Source organism: Lynx rufus, unplaced genomic scaffold (assembly GCF_022079265.1).
Source record: "Lynx rufus isolate CCGP_SWC_20201006 ecotype Redwood Valley unplaced genomic scaffold, mLynRuf1.p SCAF_3, whole genome shotgun sequence".
Lineage (NCBI taxonomy): Eukaryota > Metazoa > Chordata > Mammalia > Carnivora > Felidae > Lynx > Lynx rufus.
The window spans coordinates 53,954,202-53,972,979 of record NW_025814845.1 but is presented as its reverse complement, the minus strand read 5'-3'; the positions used below and the strand labels follow the sequence as shown (position 1 = coordinate 53,972,979).

The window sequence follows — 18,778 nt, the reverse complement described above, 5'->3', positions numbered from 1 at the left end:
AAATAAAGGTTAAAAAAAAATTAAAAAAAAAAAGTCGTGACAAGTTATTGGAGTTTTTTAAAACATTTTTTTTGGTAATGTTTGTTTATTTTTCAGAGACAGAGAGAGACAGAGTGTGAGTGGGGCAAGGGCAGAGAGAGGGAGACACAGAATCCGAAGCAGGCTCCAGGCCCTGAGCTGTCAGCACAGAGCCTGAGGCGGGGCTCGAACTCACGAGGTGTGAGATCATGACCTGAGCCGAAGTCAGAGGCTTAACCTACTGAGCCACCCAGGTGCCCCAGTTGGAGTTTTTTTTTTTAAATAAAAACACCAGAAATTTAGTTCTCACAGTTCTGGAGGCTGGGAAATCTGAGATCATGGGGCCAGCATGGTTGCCTTTTCTGATAAGGGCCCTCTTCCTGGTTCACAGCTGGCATCTTCTCATTGTGTCCTCACAGGTGGGAGGGGTAGGGAACTCTCTGGGACCTCTTTTATAAGAGCACTCATCCCATTCATAAGAGCACTCATCTCTTTTATTTTTTTATTTTTAATTTATTTTATTTAAATCCAAGTTAGTTACATATAGTGTAATCATTGTTCCAGGAGTAGAATTTATTGAGTCATCACATATAACACCAAGTGCTCATTGTTATTGAAATGTTTTAATACCTTTAGTTAGTCTAAAATTCATTCATCTGTAGTTTTTCATGTTTTTGTAATTGTTATACTATCACAGCTCTAAACGGTCAAACTCCTTGGATAAAAAACAGTGAGTTTGCAACTTGTATTCACTTACTAGTAGGTGTTTAAGCAGAGTTTGCTGTGGGCATTTGTGGCTAAAATGTCAATTGTAAGGAATGTTCATTTCAGGAATGTGATTCCTGGAATATCATGTCTGTGCACCCCAAACTTCAAATCAGTAACTAGTGGTCATGTAATGAAGGGGGTACGAATTTTCATTTTGTGAAAGTTTTTAGTCTTGCAACGATGCAAATCTTTGTGTCTAAGTTAAGAAAAATAGAATGTACCCAAGTTTTTGGGACAACTGACCACTTTTTTACTCCAAACTTCAAATCGGTAACTAGTGGTCATGTAATGAAGGGGGTAAGAATTTTAGTTGTGTGAATTTTTTTAGTCTTGCAACGATGCAAATCTTTATGTCTAAGTTAAGAAAAAAAGAATGTACCCAAGTTTTTCTTGGGACAACCGACCACATTTTACCCCAAACTTCTCATGGCTTTGTTTCACTTTTCTCCTCTAGTGTCTAGGTCTCTTACTTCATGCTGACTGCCATTATTTAGGGAAATTGAAGCATAAATATTTCAGTATCTTCTAGAGGGTATTGTGGAAGGATTTCCCTGATTTTCTCAAAGATGTAAGTTATTGTCATAGCCCAGCATGAATACATACCAATCATCTTTCTAGGCAGAGAGTGGATGCTTTTTCTTGAGCCTTGTCCAAGAAATCTGGGATTGGTAATTTCCTGAAGAAAAGTATAGGAGAATTTCAAGGACAGGTATAGTATCTTATTTCTTTGTTTTTTTCCAGTACCTAGCCAGTACATAATAGGCATTCAGTAAGTGTGCTTGGATTGAGTGAATGAGGGAGAAGTGCATTCAGAGGTTACTGCCCTTTTGTGATTTTCCAGGATTGTTCTCCATTCAGTCTTCTTCTCTGATACCATTTGGTCAGCAGAGGGAGTCCAAGATCCATGTCAGTATCGGAATAAACTAGGGAAATGAGAAAATTTCTAGCCATAGAAAATCATCAAAAAAAGGAAGCATGAGTTTGAAATCGTCGAGAAGGCTTAATTTAACTCTTTCAATAAACTGTTACTCTTAGAATGCTAAATAATCTTGATCTCATGTGGATAATATATTAAAGGGAAATGCCTATTTTTATCTGATTTGAAACATGAAGCTTCCAGAATGTTTAAAGGAGAAAAAGATTGTTTACAACTAATTTTTACTCACATTTCACTGTCTCTACTTTTATCTTTGTATACATAATACATAGAATGTAGGATTCTTAAGGAAAAGGATTTTTGTATTATTTACCAGATTATTCCAAGTACCTGCTATGGGGCACCTGGGTGGCTCAGTCAGTTAAGCATCTGGCTCTTGATTTTGGCTCAGGTCATGATCTCACAGTTCATGGGATGGAGCCCCCCCATCGGGGCTCTGTGCTGACAGTGCTGAGTCTGCTTGGGATTCTCTCTCTTCCTCTCTCTCTGTCCCTTCTGCCCTCACTCTTCCATTCCCTCTCTGTCTCAAAATAAATAAACAAACATTAAAAAAAAAACCCTTAATTAAAAAAAAGAATAACACCTGGCACATATAGGCATTAAATAATGAAGCTGTTGAATTAATCAATAATTAAAATTATACTACCATACAGTTTGTGTCATTTAGCATTATATTGTCTATCAATGGATGGATGAATAAAGAATATGTGAGCTACACACACATACACACACACACACACACACACACACACACACACACACACACACTGGACTATTATTCAGCCATGAGAAATAAAGAAATCCTTCTCTCCTTCCACTGGCAACATGGATGAACAGGAGGGCATTATGCTAAGTGAAATAAGTCAGACAGAGAAAGACAAATCCTGCATGGTATCACTTACATGTGGAGTTTAAAAAAAAGTCAAACTCATATAGAGAGTAGAAAAGTAGTTGCCAGGGCCTGGGGGTTGGGGAAAATAAGATCGTTTAGTAAAAGTGTTCTAATTTTCAGCTCTAAAGGTGGATAAGATCTGATCAACTAATGTAAAACATGGTGATTATAGTTAATAACACTATATTATATAGTTGAAATTTGCCAAGAGAGTAAAACTTAACCATTCTCAAGAAAGAAAGAAAGAAGGCAGTAAAGAAAGAAAGAAAGAAAAAGATAAACATGCGAGGTAATGGATGTAATTAACTAGATGGGGGGAATTTTTTCAAAATGTATATGTCTACTAAATTACCAGTATACACTCTAAATATCTTACAATTCTATAGGTTAATTAACCTCCATAAAGATGAAAAAAAATTCAGTATTATATTGTAAGCATTTTCTTACATTGTATTTTTAACACTTCCTTTTATATTTCATTATTTCATTAAATATCCACATAATCACAATTTTATCTGTTCAGTAAAATATTCATTTTCCTTTGAATGAAAATACTCACTACTAGGCCCCGCTCCCAGAGATGTTGATTTAATTAGTCTGGAATGGGATCTGGGCATAGATAGCTTGTAAAGTTCACCAAGAAATTTTAATATACAGCCAGGGCCAGCAAGCATTGGTGTAAGTTACATAGCCAGACTACTTTCCAAAACGGTTGCACTGATTTACAGCAGAATCAGTTACACGCAGCACCAGGTATTTTCACCAATACTTATCATTATGGTTGCAGATTGCCTGAGTATTGGAAGTGTGGTCCCCAGCTTCAGCAACACTGGCATCACTTGGAGATAATAAGAAATGTAGCCTCTCTGACTCTTTTTGTGCCCTAGTGAATCAGGATCTAAGCTTTAACAAGATCTTCTGGTCATTTGAACACACATTAAAGCTTGAGATGCACTGATATAATGTCTTTTCTTAATCTGATAAGGCAAAAACAGTAGCTTGTTTTTATTTGAACCTGCTGAAGTTCAATTTTTGAGGTTAAACTTTCTCTTTCATGCATTTATTGTCTGTTTCTGGCTCATCTTTTTAAATTGTCCATTTTCATCCTTCACCTGTTTTAAAATTAGGGTGATTTTCTCAGATGTTTGGATATATGAAGAAGCTCTGATGGCTTAACAAGGGACATGAATGAATTATGAAGTAGAGATCTATTGGCATTGAAATTTAAATCTATCTAGAAGCAAAAGACACAAGAGAGAGATAGAGAAGAATGTCATGAACTAGGGAAGAATATTTAAACTGATTCTTATTTAAGGCCCTTAACATTTGTATCTCTCCTCTTAGCATTCATCAAATACCCAATCACCCATTCATTTAATGCATTTTTAGATTGTCTTTATACGGTATATGGTACTAGTGCTGTGAGTCTTTGTGACCATGTGGAAATCTATTTGCTCATCTTGGGGCCTTATAGTCTATTTGGTCTGGTTACACGTATGCAAAGTTAATTAATAATAAAACGTTTTGTTTGTTATGGCTGACTGAGTGCCAACTGGATGGCTAAGACATTGGAGTCATCTAGGAATTAAGCAATGGGTAGTGGAAGAGAAGGAACTCATATCCATTGAGTCTTATCCTGTATATGTTCTATCTTACTCAATTCTCATGATAACTCCATAACATGGTCAGGATATTTGGATCATAAACCATGTGAAAAGTTGAAGAATGATTGCTATTGGTGACATAGCAAATAAAGTTTATTTGGGGGAGAAAAGAATTATGTAAGAATTCCAATTAAAAAATGGAGAAGAAATGAGGGAAATAGAAATTCTCCATTAGAATCCCACAGTAATTGTTACTGTAGGAGAGATCCACAGATAAATGCTAAAATTAGTGGGTCAAACTTTTACAGAAAAAGATGATATTTGGATAGCCTAAAATCATCTCCCCCCAATATTTGGTAAGGGAAAAATAGTATATTTATGGTGGAGAAACCTAACAGACACCAGTTCAACATTACATGAGACATACTAATTCCATTTACCCCCTGAAAGATGCACTGAGAAGGGCATATCACTTCTGTGGTATTCTTCCTCAAAATTATAACCTCAATCTGATTCCTTAAAAAGTTAAAAAATAGAATTACCATATGATCCAGTGATTTCACTACTGTGTATTTACCCAAAGAATACAAAAGCACTAATTTGAAAAGATACATGCACCCCTATATTTATTGCAGCATTATTTGCAATAGCCAAATTATGGAAGCAAACCAGGTATCCATCAATAGATGAATGGATAAAAAAGATGCGATATATATATCACATATATATATACACACACACATATATATATGAAATGTATATATATATATATATATGAAATGAAATATTATTCAGCCATAAAAAGAATGAAATCTTACCAATTGCAGCAATATGGATGAAGCTAGAAGGTGTAATGCCAAGTGAAATAAGTGATTCAGAGAAAGACAAATGCCATATGATTTCACTCATGTGTGGAGTTTAAGAAACAAAATAAATGAACAAAGAAAAGAAGGGGGCAAACAGAACAACAGACTCTTAAATATAGAGGACAAACTGGCACCTACCAGAGGCAAAGTGGGTTGGGGGATGGGTAAAATAGGTGAAGGGGACTAAGAGTATATTTACAGTGATGAGCACTGACTGTATAGAAATTGTTGAATCACTGTATTGAATACCTAAAACTAATATAAAGCTGTACGTTAATTATACTGGAATTAAAAAATAAATTAAAACCTCAATCTAATCACAAGAAAACGTCAGAAAAAACCCAGTTGAGGGATAGTCTACAAAATACCTACCAATACACTTCAAAGGGTTATTAAAGACAAGGAGAGCCTAAGGAATTGCCCCTATAGGAAGAAGCTAAGGAAACATGACAACGAAATGAAATGTGGGATTTGAATTAGATCTTGGAACAGAAGAAGAACAGTAGTGGAAAAACTGATAAAACCCAAATAAAGTCTGTAGTTCAGTTAATAATATTGTAGTAATGTTAATTTCTTAGTTTTAAAATCATACCATAGGTGTGTAAGATGTTATATGAACCTGGTTGAAGAATATATGGAAACTCACTCTGTGATTCTTCTCTAAGTCTAAAATTTTTTCCAAAACATTTTAAAACATGAAAAAACCTGTTTATACAGAAAAAGAAAAAGTTTAATTCTTCCTCTTCATCATGATTCAGTTCTCAACATATGGCTGCAACCAAAACCTTCTTTACAAAAAAGAGGAAATGAAAAAAATAAATGTGATTAGGTTTTCCTTTTGTAAAGAGTGATCATTTCTACTATGGAACAGAGTTCTTGGCTGTTTATAGTCACTCCTTCATTGTCAGGTCTGCAAAGCATTGTTCCTGTGAAATGAAAATTGTGCAATATACTGAATCTCTCTTGGCATAAGCATTTCTGGAACATCTTTTCACAATCAATACAGTTTCATCTTGGACATCAGCTAGTCCAGCCTGCTTATTTTCATTTCATAGTTAGGAAGGAAATAATACTACATGTTTATATGTTACTTTATACTTTTAAAAACAGTTTTATATTTATATCTCACTTCATGCACACCAGCTGTGTTGATAGAGCAATCATAACTGGCATCCCTGTTTTATAGATTTCAAAATACAGGCTGTAGGATGTTCACCAAATTCTAAGGCCACAGTTAATTATTGGCTGGCACTCTTTTGCACCTTCCTGAAACTTTCCTATTCTCTCTGAAAGTGAAAGTGGACAGTCAAATTCTCTTTCCCTTGCAGGTCAGAAAACAGGGTAATCCTTATGTAATAATAATAATTAATAATTAATAGTTAATAATAATATCCAGCCTTTATTGCATTCTTACAATATGCTAGAGGGTTTGCTGAATGTTTTTAAATAGATAATCTCATGCAATTTTCTTTATGATTTTACAAGCAGGTGGAAGCAGATGTGGAGGTGATTGGCATCTGATTGGATATGACTAGCAGGAGAAGAGGGAAACATAAAGGGTCATGATGGTTATAAGCTTTGGCGATATGGAATATGGTGGTACCATTAACAAAAACAGGGTGCAGAAAGAAGAATATGAAGTAAGATGACTTCTTTTTTTTGTATATGCCACGTGTATACTCTGAACTTACAGTGTGCCCCTTACTTGGCTTCTTTAAAGTACTTAGAATAATTTGTTATGATTTAAAAAATTTACATGTGCATGCTATTGTAATGGAACAGAGACTGAGATTTGATTAGACAAGAGAATGTAAACTCATAACTTTCAGCAGATCCATCTAATAGCCACTTGCCTGGAATGGTGTGAAATCTTCCCTAAGCATGTTTCTGAGGATTGCATTGGTGCAACTAGCTTCAATTAGCGTGGGGAGACATTCCTTTGAAAAGCAAATCAGACTGCAATTACAGTGTGTGGGGCAGACGGGGCGTGGAGGGGGTAAATGATTGATAATTAACTAGGAGAAGCTTGCTGACACAAAGTCTGATTTGAACAATGATAAAGAAACATGTCTATAGTTATTACAGAATATGAGTTTTCTCTCTCTGTAACCCCACAACTATATCGCTCAGAGTGGGAGAGGGTGGGGAGAGAGTATGTTACTGAGCAATCTTACATCAGCTGATGAAGCACATATACAGTACCCACAAGAATGTACAGAACAGTCCTTCAGGTCAGAGTCAAGTCCTACAACAAGGGCCATGGGTACAATCAACCCTGTCTGTTACTCACAGATAAGAGTCCCTCCATCTCTCATGGAAATAACCGTTTATGATTCCATATTGCTTTATACTAGGAGAAAAACCTATTTGGACTTAAATATATCCTATGGCCTTCAGGCTCCTTTAGTCTAGGGTTCCACCTTTTTTTTTGTTCTAAGTTTCCAGAGCCAGTTGTTAGTTCCACCTGATTCCCCGCTGGATGGGGCTAACTGAGGAGGGTTTCATCTCATGGTGAGGGTCTATGAGCCAGCTAGACCTTTCACACTGTCAAAAAGGACCACACCTTAGTCTTTCAGTTGACAATATTCCTAAAAACTCTCTCCTCTGTTTCCTTCCTTCTCTTACCACATCCCTCTTCTGTTACCCTTGGTATATATCATGTCACAGACATGGGGAGGGAGGAAGGAAAAAAAGGCCAAATATCATCCCACTGATACCAGTTTTCAGGTGGGGAGAAGGAGGAAAAGAAGGTCACAGTGATAGGGAATTCTATTTTCACTTTTTATAGTGGTAACAGAGATAATGAAAGATTTTCTTAAGGTGCAAAATCCCTTTAAGAATGTTAAAGGATTGATTACATAAGTTATGGTTAATTGGTAAGGTGGAATACAATTTAGACATTAAAAATATGGAGTTTTTGGCAAAATAATGACAGGGAAATATTTATGATATATAGTTAAGGGGAAAAAGCATGTTATATCATACAATATGTTACTGTGGAGATAATTCAGCTTTGTGAAAAAAATACACAAAATATGCACAGAAAAAAGCGACTAGAAAATATTCATGAAAGTGTTAATGGTAGTATTACATAAATGGTAAAATCTGGGTGACTGGTTTTCCTAGAATTTTCTGCATTTAGAAAATTTTCTGTTTGCTTCTTCTCTAAGATAAAGTCACAAGAATCAGCTGGTGACTGGCTGAAAGTCTCTTTATTGGAAAGTGCACAAGCTCCAAATTACAGTGGATATTTTGACAGTCCTGGCATAATTTTGTTTACTTTTAAAATGAAAACTAATGTACACATTCAAAGTACACAGAATAACTACTGTAATATTTAGAGTTCATTTTGTACATATACAAATTCACACACCCTCCTTATCAAAGTCTTGTTAGTTTTTTTCTGATTGAGGACCAGAAGGGACCATAAATGCTTAATATTTGAGATACCAGATGTATCATATTTCTAATGAATAATCACTTCTCATTTGATATTGGATGAGGTACCACGTGGAATTGTTCCCACTTGATCAGAATTAGTAACTGAGCCTCAGATTAGAAGAACAGAGGCTGAGCATTCACATTCTTCGTTTCAAGGAACCATCAGGTATCAGGACTAGCCACTTCCTTGAACACTATACACCTTTTGATTGTTAGTAGATCTCCCTCCCTGCCCTCCCTGCCAAAGATACCGTGGAGTGGGTTAGGAATAAACACCAGAAATGGATTTCTGGTTTCCATAATGATAGATTAAGTCGTTTGGACAGATTCTGTCTGCTGGAGAAAACTGAACATGTGAATGATACATTGAAAAAAATTTAAACCATCAAAGAGTTAATGTCCTAGTGAGGAATTACTAGGCCAAGATCCAGAAGGGGAATGGAAATCTAGAGAGGAGAGTCCAACATTTGGAATCATTTTTGCCCTGGAGCTGGTGGCTAATCTGGAAGTGACCAACCTGCACGTTCAATAGGGCTGCTAGGTTTGAGGGGCAACAGTCAGAGTCTAGGGCCCACCAAAAGTGGGAGCCCTAGAGAGCTACCATCTGCTATTGTTAGGGCCCAGTAAGGGTGAGCCAGAAGGAAGTCAGTTCTGGAGAAATTGAAGCCCAACTTTCCATTATCTGAGTAGACCAGAAAAATCTCAAACTCTAAAATTGGGTTAAGATGATCCAAACTGACGTTCCCCTGGGCTCCTGGCAGAGGCAAACAAAAATGCTCTCTGACCTTAATTGTTTCTGCACAAATTTTTAGAAACAACATCTGACGTGCTATCCAAGATAACTTGATTCAATAGGGGGCAAGATCTCATGAGTAAGAAAGAGAAGAAAAACCAAATAGGAGAGACCAAAGTTGAAACAAGATTACTAGGATTATACTTTGCTTTGAAAAAACCAAAGTTCAAAAAACTTATCAGGAAACAAGAAACTCTAAGTATGGTATAGCAGATTTCAAAAAGAGCCAAACAGAAATTTGGAATTGAAAATGTCAGTCAACAAAATTATAAAACAATAGATGGGTTTAACTGCAGATTAGCTACAGCTGTAAAAAACCCACAACAATCTAAGAAGTGAAACGTAGGTCAGAAGGTTAGAATGTAGGGTGACAATGAAGAGTTTTAGAAATACATATTGACAGGGGCACCTGGGTGGCTCAGTTGATTAAGTGTCTGACTTCAGCTCAGGTCATGATCTCACGCCTCGTGAGTTCAAGCCCTGTGTCAGGCTCTGTGCTGACAGCTCAGAGCCTGGAGCCTGCTTCAGATTCTGTGTCTCCCTCTCTTTCTGCCCCTCTCCCACTCACACTCGTGTGTGTGTGTGTGTGTGTGTGTGTGTGTGTGTGTGTGTGTGCATCTGTAAAAAATAAATAAACTTCAAAATATTAAAAAAAAAAAGAAATACATATTGACATTCAGAGGTTACCCCCAGGGTATTGAGGATACAATTTGTAACATGAATGTGTCCACCCAAACCAGTGATGGCTATCCACCTTGAATAGTAGTGGGGAAGGAGCAGGATTATCTGTGCAGAAGGTGATGTGTGTTAGTGCACAGAAAGTGTGCTAACTTCCTTCCATGATTGCCTTTTATGACTTTTCACATTGTTCTATTCTCAGATGCACAAGGACACTAAAATAGACTGGTAGGCTCTTTGGGTTCTAAAAATGTTTACTAAGATTCTGGAAAGGACATAAGTATACTACTTGTTGAGATGTTCTTATATGTGATGTTTTCTTGTGGCTATAAATTTAAGGGAAGTTTAATTCAAACTAGTTGTTCTTTTCTTTCTTTTTAAAGTTAAAAAAATTTTTTTAAAGTTTTTATTTAAATTCCAGTTAGTTACCATGCAGTTAATAATAATTAGTGTACAAAATAGTGATCAACCCTTCCATATAACACCCAGTGCTCATTACAAGTGCACTCCTTCATCCTTATCGCCTATTTAACCGTGCGCCCACCTACCTCCCCTCTGGTAACCATTAGTTTGTTCTCTATAGTTAAGGGTCTGTTTCTTGGTTTGCTTCTCTCAAATTTTACTCTGAAATGAATACTTCTTGCAATTATTTGTCCTATGTGTTGGTCTAAAATCTGTCACACAGTCGTTTCATGCTAGGTATGTGATTTTAGTTTTACAAATTTAAAGTTTTAATTATGTTAATAATAATAAAAGTTCAACTTCTGTTTCCTTAGTTCCATTGAGTTTCTTGAATGTGGCTCCTAATGTCTTAGGTTAGATGTTTACTGGTGAGGTCTGTCAATATCTCACTGGGAGAATGAGCCTGCATTTTTACAGCTCTTTTAGGATGATTTCTTTTCCTGACCCGCAGAGGTCTTCCTACCCAAGGGATACTTAGTTGGAGGAGTTATGGAATATTGTTTCCTCCTTTCCAAATCACTCCCATTGTAGAAGGCATCAATCACTTATTTATTTTGCTCATATGTTCTCTGATTTTCCTTAAGTGTTGTCCTTCCTCAACCTTCTTCCTGAGTTCATGGGTTCTAACTTGGATTTTATGAATAGCTATCAGATTTGAGACTAAATTTATTTCTAAAAGTGCCCTGTTCCCCTGAAACAGCTATTGCTCTCTTTTCCTTAGCTTGAGTTGGTTCACTACACTTAACTAGTTTTTCTGTCTCTGGACCACCAGGGGGAGGTATTTTCTATCCCTTGGCCTGATAATTTCTAGCAAATCATATCAATTGCAAATATTGTGGGCTAATAATTTTTTATTTTTTATTTTTTTGAGAGAGATGGAAAGAGTGAGAGTGGGGCAGAGAGGCAGAGGGAGAGAATCTTAAGCAGACTCCACGCCCAGTGCAAAGCCTTACATGGGGCTTGATTTCATGACCCTGGGATCATGACCTAAGGCGAAATCAAGAGTCAGAAGCTTAACTTAGTGAACTACCCAGGTACCCCTGGGCTAATATTTTAAAATACCAACAAATGTTTAGGAATCTTTAAAAAAATTGATAGACCCTTAAAAAAAAGGTCTTAGGTTTAAAGAAAAATTGAACAGAAAGTAAGGAAATTTCCCCTTTGTCCTCTTTCCCACCCCAACCATTGATCTCATTACTAACATCTTACATTGCTGTGGTGCATTTGTTACAATTGATCCAATACTGATACATTTTTATTAACAGTTTTCCATAGTTTACATTAGGGTTCACTTTTTATGTTGTAGATTCCATGAATTTTGATGAACAAATGTCTAATGTCATGTTATCTATCATCTCAGTATGATACAGGATAGTTTCATTGACCCTCTGTGCTCCACCTAGTAATCCCTCCCTCCCTCTGAACCTCTGGCCACCCTGATCTTTTTACTATCTCATGGTTTTGCCTATTTCAAAATGTCATCTGGCAGGAATCATATAGTATGTATTATGCACAGATAGGCTTCTTTCACTTTGCAATACGCACTTAAGTTTCCTTCAAAAGGTGGATTTTTCATGGCTTGATAGCTGAATAATACTTCACTGTTTGGATGTCCCATAGTTTGTTAATCAGTCTTCTGCTGAAGGACATCTTGGTTGCTTCCAAATTTAGCAATAATGAATAAAGCTGCTATAAACATTTGTATGACGATTCTTCAGTTTTCAACTCATTTAGGTAAATACCAAGAAGTGCAATTGCTGGATCATTTATTTAAGAGTATGTTGAGTTTTGGAAGAAACCACAAACCTGTCTTCCAAAGTTGGCGATACCATTTTGCACTCCCACCAGCAACAAATAAGAGTTCCTGTTGCTTCACATACTCCCCAGCATTTGGTATTATCAGTGTTGTGGATTTTAGCCTTTCTAATAGGCATGTAGAGGTATTTAGTTTTTTCTTAAATTTGTAATTTCATGCATATGATGTTGAACTTTTTATCTTTTTCATATATTTATTTGCCATCTATATATCTTCTTTGGTGAGATGTCTGTTCATAGTTTTGTCCATGAAAAAAAATTGTATTGTTGTCTTATTTTTGAATTATATAAGTAGTTTGTATATTTTGGATAATAATGCTTTATCAATTTTGCTACTATTTTCTCCCAGTCTGTGGCTTCTTTTTTTCATTTTTCTAACATTATCTTTGCAGAGCAGAAATTTTTAATTTTAATTTTAGTTAAAAAAATTGTTAATGTTTATTTATTTTTGAGAGGGAGAGAGGGAACAGGGGGCGGGCAGAGAGAGAGTGAGACATAGAATCTGAAGGAGGTTTCAGGCTCTGAGCTGTCAGCATAGAGCCCGATGCAGGGCTTGAACCCATGAACCATGAGATCATGTCCTGAGTTGAAGTCAGATGCTTAACCAACTGAACCACCCAGGGACCCCTTTAATTTTAAATTTAATTTTAATTTTAATTTTAATGGACTTTGGGTTTTCTTCTTCTTCTTCTTCTTCTTCTTCTTTTTTTTTTTTTTTGGTGTTGTATCTAAAAAATCATCCCTATACCCAAGGTCACCTAGATTTTATGCTCTGTTATATTCTGGGTAAATTTAGGTATATAAGTCATTTTGAGTTAACTTTTGTGAAAGTTGTAAGATCAGGGTCTAGATTTGTTTTCCTTTTCTTTTCTATTTTGTTTTATTTATTTATTTTCTGCATATGAATGTCTAGTTTTTCCAGCACCATTTGTTGAGAGGATCATCCTTACTTATTTCTGACATTTTTTGTATCTTATATGACAATGATTTTATAGTATCTTTTTTTTAATGTATAGAGAATAAAAAGAAAAGAATAGAAAGATGATTTGGTCTTTCCTGTAGCATTATTGATAAAATTTTATCTTTGGAAATTTAAAAAAGTTTCTTCCAACTTTATAACTTATGCAAACCCAAGTTCAAATGCTAGGTTCTCTGTGACCTTGGACATGTGACTTATACTAAGCTTTAGATTTCCCATAGGTTAAAAGGAATTTTACTTTAAAACCTGTGGCTCTTCTTAAATCTAGACTTGCACTGCCCAATGTGGTAGCTACTCATCACCTGAGGCTATTGAGCCCTTGAAGTGTAACTAGTTTAAATTGAGATGTAAATGGAAATTCTCATTTGATTCCAAAGATTTAGAAACCAAAAAAAAAAAAAAAAAAAAAAAAAGAAACCCAAAAAACCAAAACCAAAACCAAAACCAAAATCAAACCAAACCAAAGCAAACCAAAGCAAACCAAAAGCAAAAACAAAAACAAAACCGAAGAGATTTTTGTTTGAGTCTAAAATAGACTATTAATTTTTTATGTTGCATATATGTCAAAATATGCTATTACATATATATGTTGTGTTAAATAAAATGCATTATCAAAAATTTTTTAAATTTTTAAGTTTTAATTTTTTAATGTTTTATTTATTTTTTTTTTTTGAGAGAGAGAGAGACAGAGAGACAAAGCATGAGCAGGGGAGGGGCGAGAGACAGGGAGACACCGAATCAGAAGCAGACTCCAGGCTCTGAGCTGTCAGTGCAGAGCCCAACAGGGGGCTCAAACTCACAAACCCTGAAATCATGACCTGAGCTGAAGTCAGGTGCTTAACCGACTGAGCCATCCAGGTGCCCCAAAATGCATTATCAAAATTAATTTTACCTACTTCTTTTTACCTCTTTTATGTGGTTACTAGAAAATTCAAAGTGACCTATATGGCTCATTTTATATTTTTATTGGATGGCATTTCTTTAGACTTTGGTATCCATTATGATGTCAAGAGTAAATTAGAATTCAGTTTTCTAAAAATATTCTGTTTTGTACTTCCTAAATAGAATGCCCTAAGTATATATTATTTCCCTCTTCTTTGGGCTCCAAGAAGAATTTGTCATCTAAAAAAAATTTTTTTTGACGTTTATTGATTTTTGAGACAGAGAGAGACAGAGCATGAACAGGGGAAGGTCAGAGAGAGAGAGAGAGAGAGGGAGACACAGAATCTGAAACAGGATCCAGGCTCTCAGCTGTCAGCACAGAGCCCGCTGCGTGGCTCCAACCCACAAACCGCGAGATCATGACCTGAGCCGAAGTCGGACGCTTAATGACCGAGCCACCCAGGCACCCCTTGTTATTTAGAATGAAGTAGATATTATTACATTTTGCCTTTTAATGAGGACATAAAAAGGATTAATGTAAACGTAACACAAAGCGCAGGGAAAAGAGGGCAAAGCACATGTCTAGATCTAGGAGACAGAGGTGGGTTTATAATGAAGCTAATGAAGTTCAAGTTCACGCTGCAGTGCTCTTCACTTGTATGGGTTCCTTCCTAGCCCCCGAGAGGAGAGGAGGCTAATAATGTGCTCACAGAGTCTTATGTTTTGCAGCTCTTGAAATAGATATTTTAACCACAACCAGTGAAAACATTTGACTCTCTCACCTTGACTTTCCTTTCATCTTACTCTATCTTGTGTCAAATAGCATTGGGGTGATCACAGGGATTTTGGGGACGGGCCTAAGGAAGGTTGATTTAGGGACATATTGAATTTGGTGGGGTATATTTATATGGATTGTGAATAATTAAGTTGCTCTGGTTGTTTCATTTCGCACATGGCTCTTGGGAATACTCCTAACTGTCCTCCCCACCTCTGCCCCAGCGACTCAACCCACCAAATTTTGGGACACCAAAGTGAAGGCAGTATGAACTTGTCTTGTGGTGCTTGGAAGCAGAAGTACGTGGTAAGGGAAGAAAAAAAAAGTTCTGTATGATGTTTAAAGACAGAGACTGGTCTGCGGAAAATTTTACCAATCAGACTGTAAAGTTGACAGCAGGTTTCAGCTTTCACTGGTGCTTTGTTGAATGGGAAGATCTCAATTGCCAAGAATAGATTTAATACTGCAGCACATACAATTACATATTTACTATAGTTTTTTTTTCTTCTTTGGTGGGAATTGAATGAAATTGATTGTATCAAAACTACTGTGTTTGTAGAATAAGAATGAGAAGACCTGTGTGTGAAGTCACACACCTGTGATAGGTCACCATATATTTTCAATATAATTCCAGGGAGAAGATTAAAAAAGAATGGATGCTACAATGCTCAAAGTTGTTTTCAAAGTTTGGTGATGATCCTTGGGGGTCCCTGGTATCCTTTTGGTACATCAGTGAGTTAAAATAGTGTAGTGATACACAGATTATATTTTTGTAGTGATACTACTATTCTTTTGTAGTGATACACAGATTATATTTTGCCTTTCCATTCTCATTTTCTCAAGAGTATTCAGTGGAATTTTGAGCAGTTATGTATGTGATATTACGACAGATACATACAGATTGAATGCAGAAGTAGGTATGAGAATCCTATCTTTTTTTTTTTTTTTAAGTAGGCTCCACACCCAGCATGGGACTTGAACTCACAACCCCTGGAATCAAGAGTCGGATTCTTTACCGACTGGGCCAGCCAGATGCTCCGAGAATTGTATCTTTTGTTAAGTCAGACATGAGAGAAATTTCAAAGATAAATCTACTCTTCTCACTACATTTTCTTAATTAAATAAGGCTTTCTCATTAATAAAACAGTATTTTCATTATTTTTATTTTTTTAAGTTTATTTATTTATTTTGAGAGAGAGAGAGAAAGAGAGAGGGAGAGGCAGAGAGATGGGGGGAGAGAGAGAATCCCATCCTCACTGTCAGTGCAGGGCCTGATGTGGGGCTCAGACTCACGAACTGTGAGATCATGACTTGAACCAAAGTCAGATGATTTGGGCACCCCAAAAACAGTATTTTTCATGTAAAAATATGTTATTTGTACTAACATGTAATTTATTTATTATTGATGTCTTTAAGTGAATGGATAACTAAACATTTTTAATTTCATATATTCTTAATCTCTACTGTCAGGAGCACACTGTATACACTGTATGTTAGCCAACTTGACAATAAATTATATTTAAAAAAATAAAAAAGAAAAAAAAAGAAAAGATGTAGAGAAATATTGGTAGAAGTACATCCACATGGCCATTTTAGAGAATAATTTGCCAATATCTATCAAAATTTTAAACATTAAAAAGCATATCCTTTTATCCAGTAATTCACTTTGAGGAATCCATCCTCTAGAAACTCTGGCTCTGGGGTGCCTGGGTGGCTCAGTTGGTTAAGCATCTGATTCTTGATTTCGGCTCAGGTCACAAACTCAGTTTGTGAGTTTGAGCCCCACGTTGGGCTCTGTGGGGACAGGGTGGAGCCTGCTTGGGATTCTTTCTCTCTCCCTCTCTCTCTGCCTTTCCCCTGCTTGTGTACTCTCTGTCTCTGTCTCAAAATAAATAAACTTAAAAAAAAAGTTTTCAATGATCAATGAGATGATAATTCCATTAGGTCCTCATTTAGTTTTGTTGAAAGCTAAGAACAAGAAACTACTGAGTTGCAAAAGGTTATTTTCATTCTCAACATCAGCACCAATATTTGAAATTCTTTGTTATGTATCTTGGAGGTGTTCTATGACAAAGCAATTTCCCACAGTGAGATTGGTGGTAGGTAAGACAGTCCTTTTTTGGGTAATGTTGGGAAAGAGACTATGTAAGGAGAGAAGGAGAGAAGGAAGAGGAGACGTGTTCTCGATCAAGGTCAGTCTTTGCAAAACACACATGTGGGGGTTAAGAATGGAGATGTCACCCTCAGAACCATTTGTTTGTAGCCCTTGGAAAGTCTTCATGTTCCTGCAGGAGTAGCATGCCCCAGGAAGACACCCGGTCTAGATTGTCTAACTGGTAATCATACAACTAAACTGATAATTAAAGCACAGAGAGGAAGGATAGGGACAAAGGGTGGATCTCAAAGGACAGATAATTTCAATTGGTTACAAGGCTACTAAAAGTTTATAGTGGTGTGGAGTTCGCAGAGCACTTTTATGCACTATCTACTTGTGTAAACCTTGTGGGACATTTATAGCAGGGTTTTTTGCTCCCATTTTACAGATGAGAAAAATGAGGCTAAGAGAGAATGTGTTCTTTTTTTTTTTTTTGATAATGGGTCATCCAGGAAACCATTTGATGGCTCTTTTAATTAGTATCACATGGCACTAATGGAAAAATAGTTTTGGAAAATTCAGTCTTGATTTACTCAATTTGGCTATGAAAACTTTGACAGTTTGTAAGTATATTATTCATACTCTGCAAATCTGAAACATTGTGGCTAATAAATGGTCAGCCATTAGTAAATCTTTAACCACCTGAAAAGCTTATCATGGCATATATATTTGGATTTGTTCCATACTGATGGGGCTGAGTCAAACATAGTGAGAGATGTTATGAAACCTATCCATGTTTTCCCTTTGTGGGGCTCTATTGTGGTTTCTGTGAATCCTTTCCATTCCTTCCCACTCTGAATGAACTGTGGTGGTCTGAGTTATAAACTCATTCAGACTAAATTCTACCTTTTAGATGTGTGGAGCAAGAGAATCACTTTTAGTGATTACTTCATGTCATTTCTCACTTTTAGATATACCAAAATAAAGCACTAAATGCCAAAATCCCTAACTCTGTATTTAAGCAACTTGAGGACAGGCAGTGCGATTTACAATTCTTTGTTTCCAGTTAATATTTTGGGAGTGCTTGTAGAAAATTAAAGCTGTGGCTCTTATGGGAGCGAGTGGGTAATAAGTTGGTTGTGAGGAAATTAGAAATTATCTTTACATTGCTCAATATCCACTCCGTGACTGCAGTGCCTCCTACTCCAAAGAAAGCCCTCCATCTGGAACATCATCTAAGTCCTGATGTAATGCAGTTTCTGAAAGGGTCCCATTTTCTTCTCTCCCCAAAGAAGAAAAAAATTCAGTTTCAAAATACATTTAATACGTATACTTTCCAAGTCCAAGGTGGCATAACGTTACATTTCAAAGACAAATTTATCCATTTGTTTTCAGAAGTCATTATTCTCCAGGAAGAATATATTTTCTGAAATTTCAAGAAAGTTAGGTAAACTAAGAGTTTCTTCTGATACTCTCTAATGTGTCTCCATCTATTCCATGATATGATCAGTGAAAAAGATTTGCATTTGAGGCGGCTTAGTTGAAAAAAAATTGAAACAGCTTACTGATTTCCTGGAAGAAAACAAAACACTTTTTAAATGTAGGTAAAAGCATATTGGATTGAAACATTTTTACTTGAGATCAAAATTTCTTTTCTAAGAGTATCCATCTCAAATCATTCTTTTGTTCTTTCCAAGGATATTTGGTTCCAGAGATCTGTACATGTTAAATGATTATTTCTGCTTGTTGGTACTTAAAGAGCTTAGTTTTGCA

The 18,778-nt window shown here is 36.1% G+C and overlaps 1 protein-coding gene across 1 annotated transcript in view; it reads right to left on the bottom strand.

The window, feature by feature from the left end:
• AMTN (amelotin) overlaps positions 1 to 18,778 on the bottom strand; it is a 44,809-nt gene that overhangs the window by 11,687 nt on the left and 14,344 nt on the right. The window lies entirely within an intron of this gene.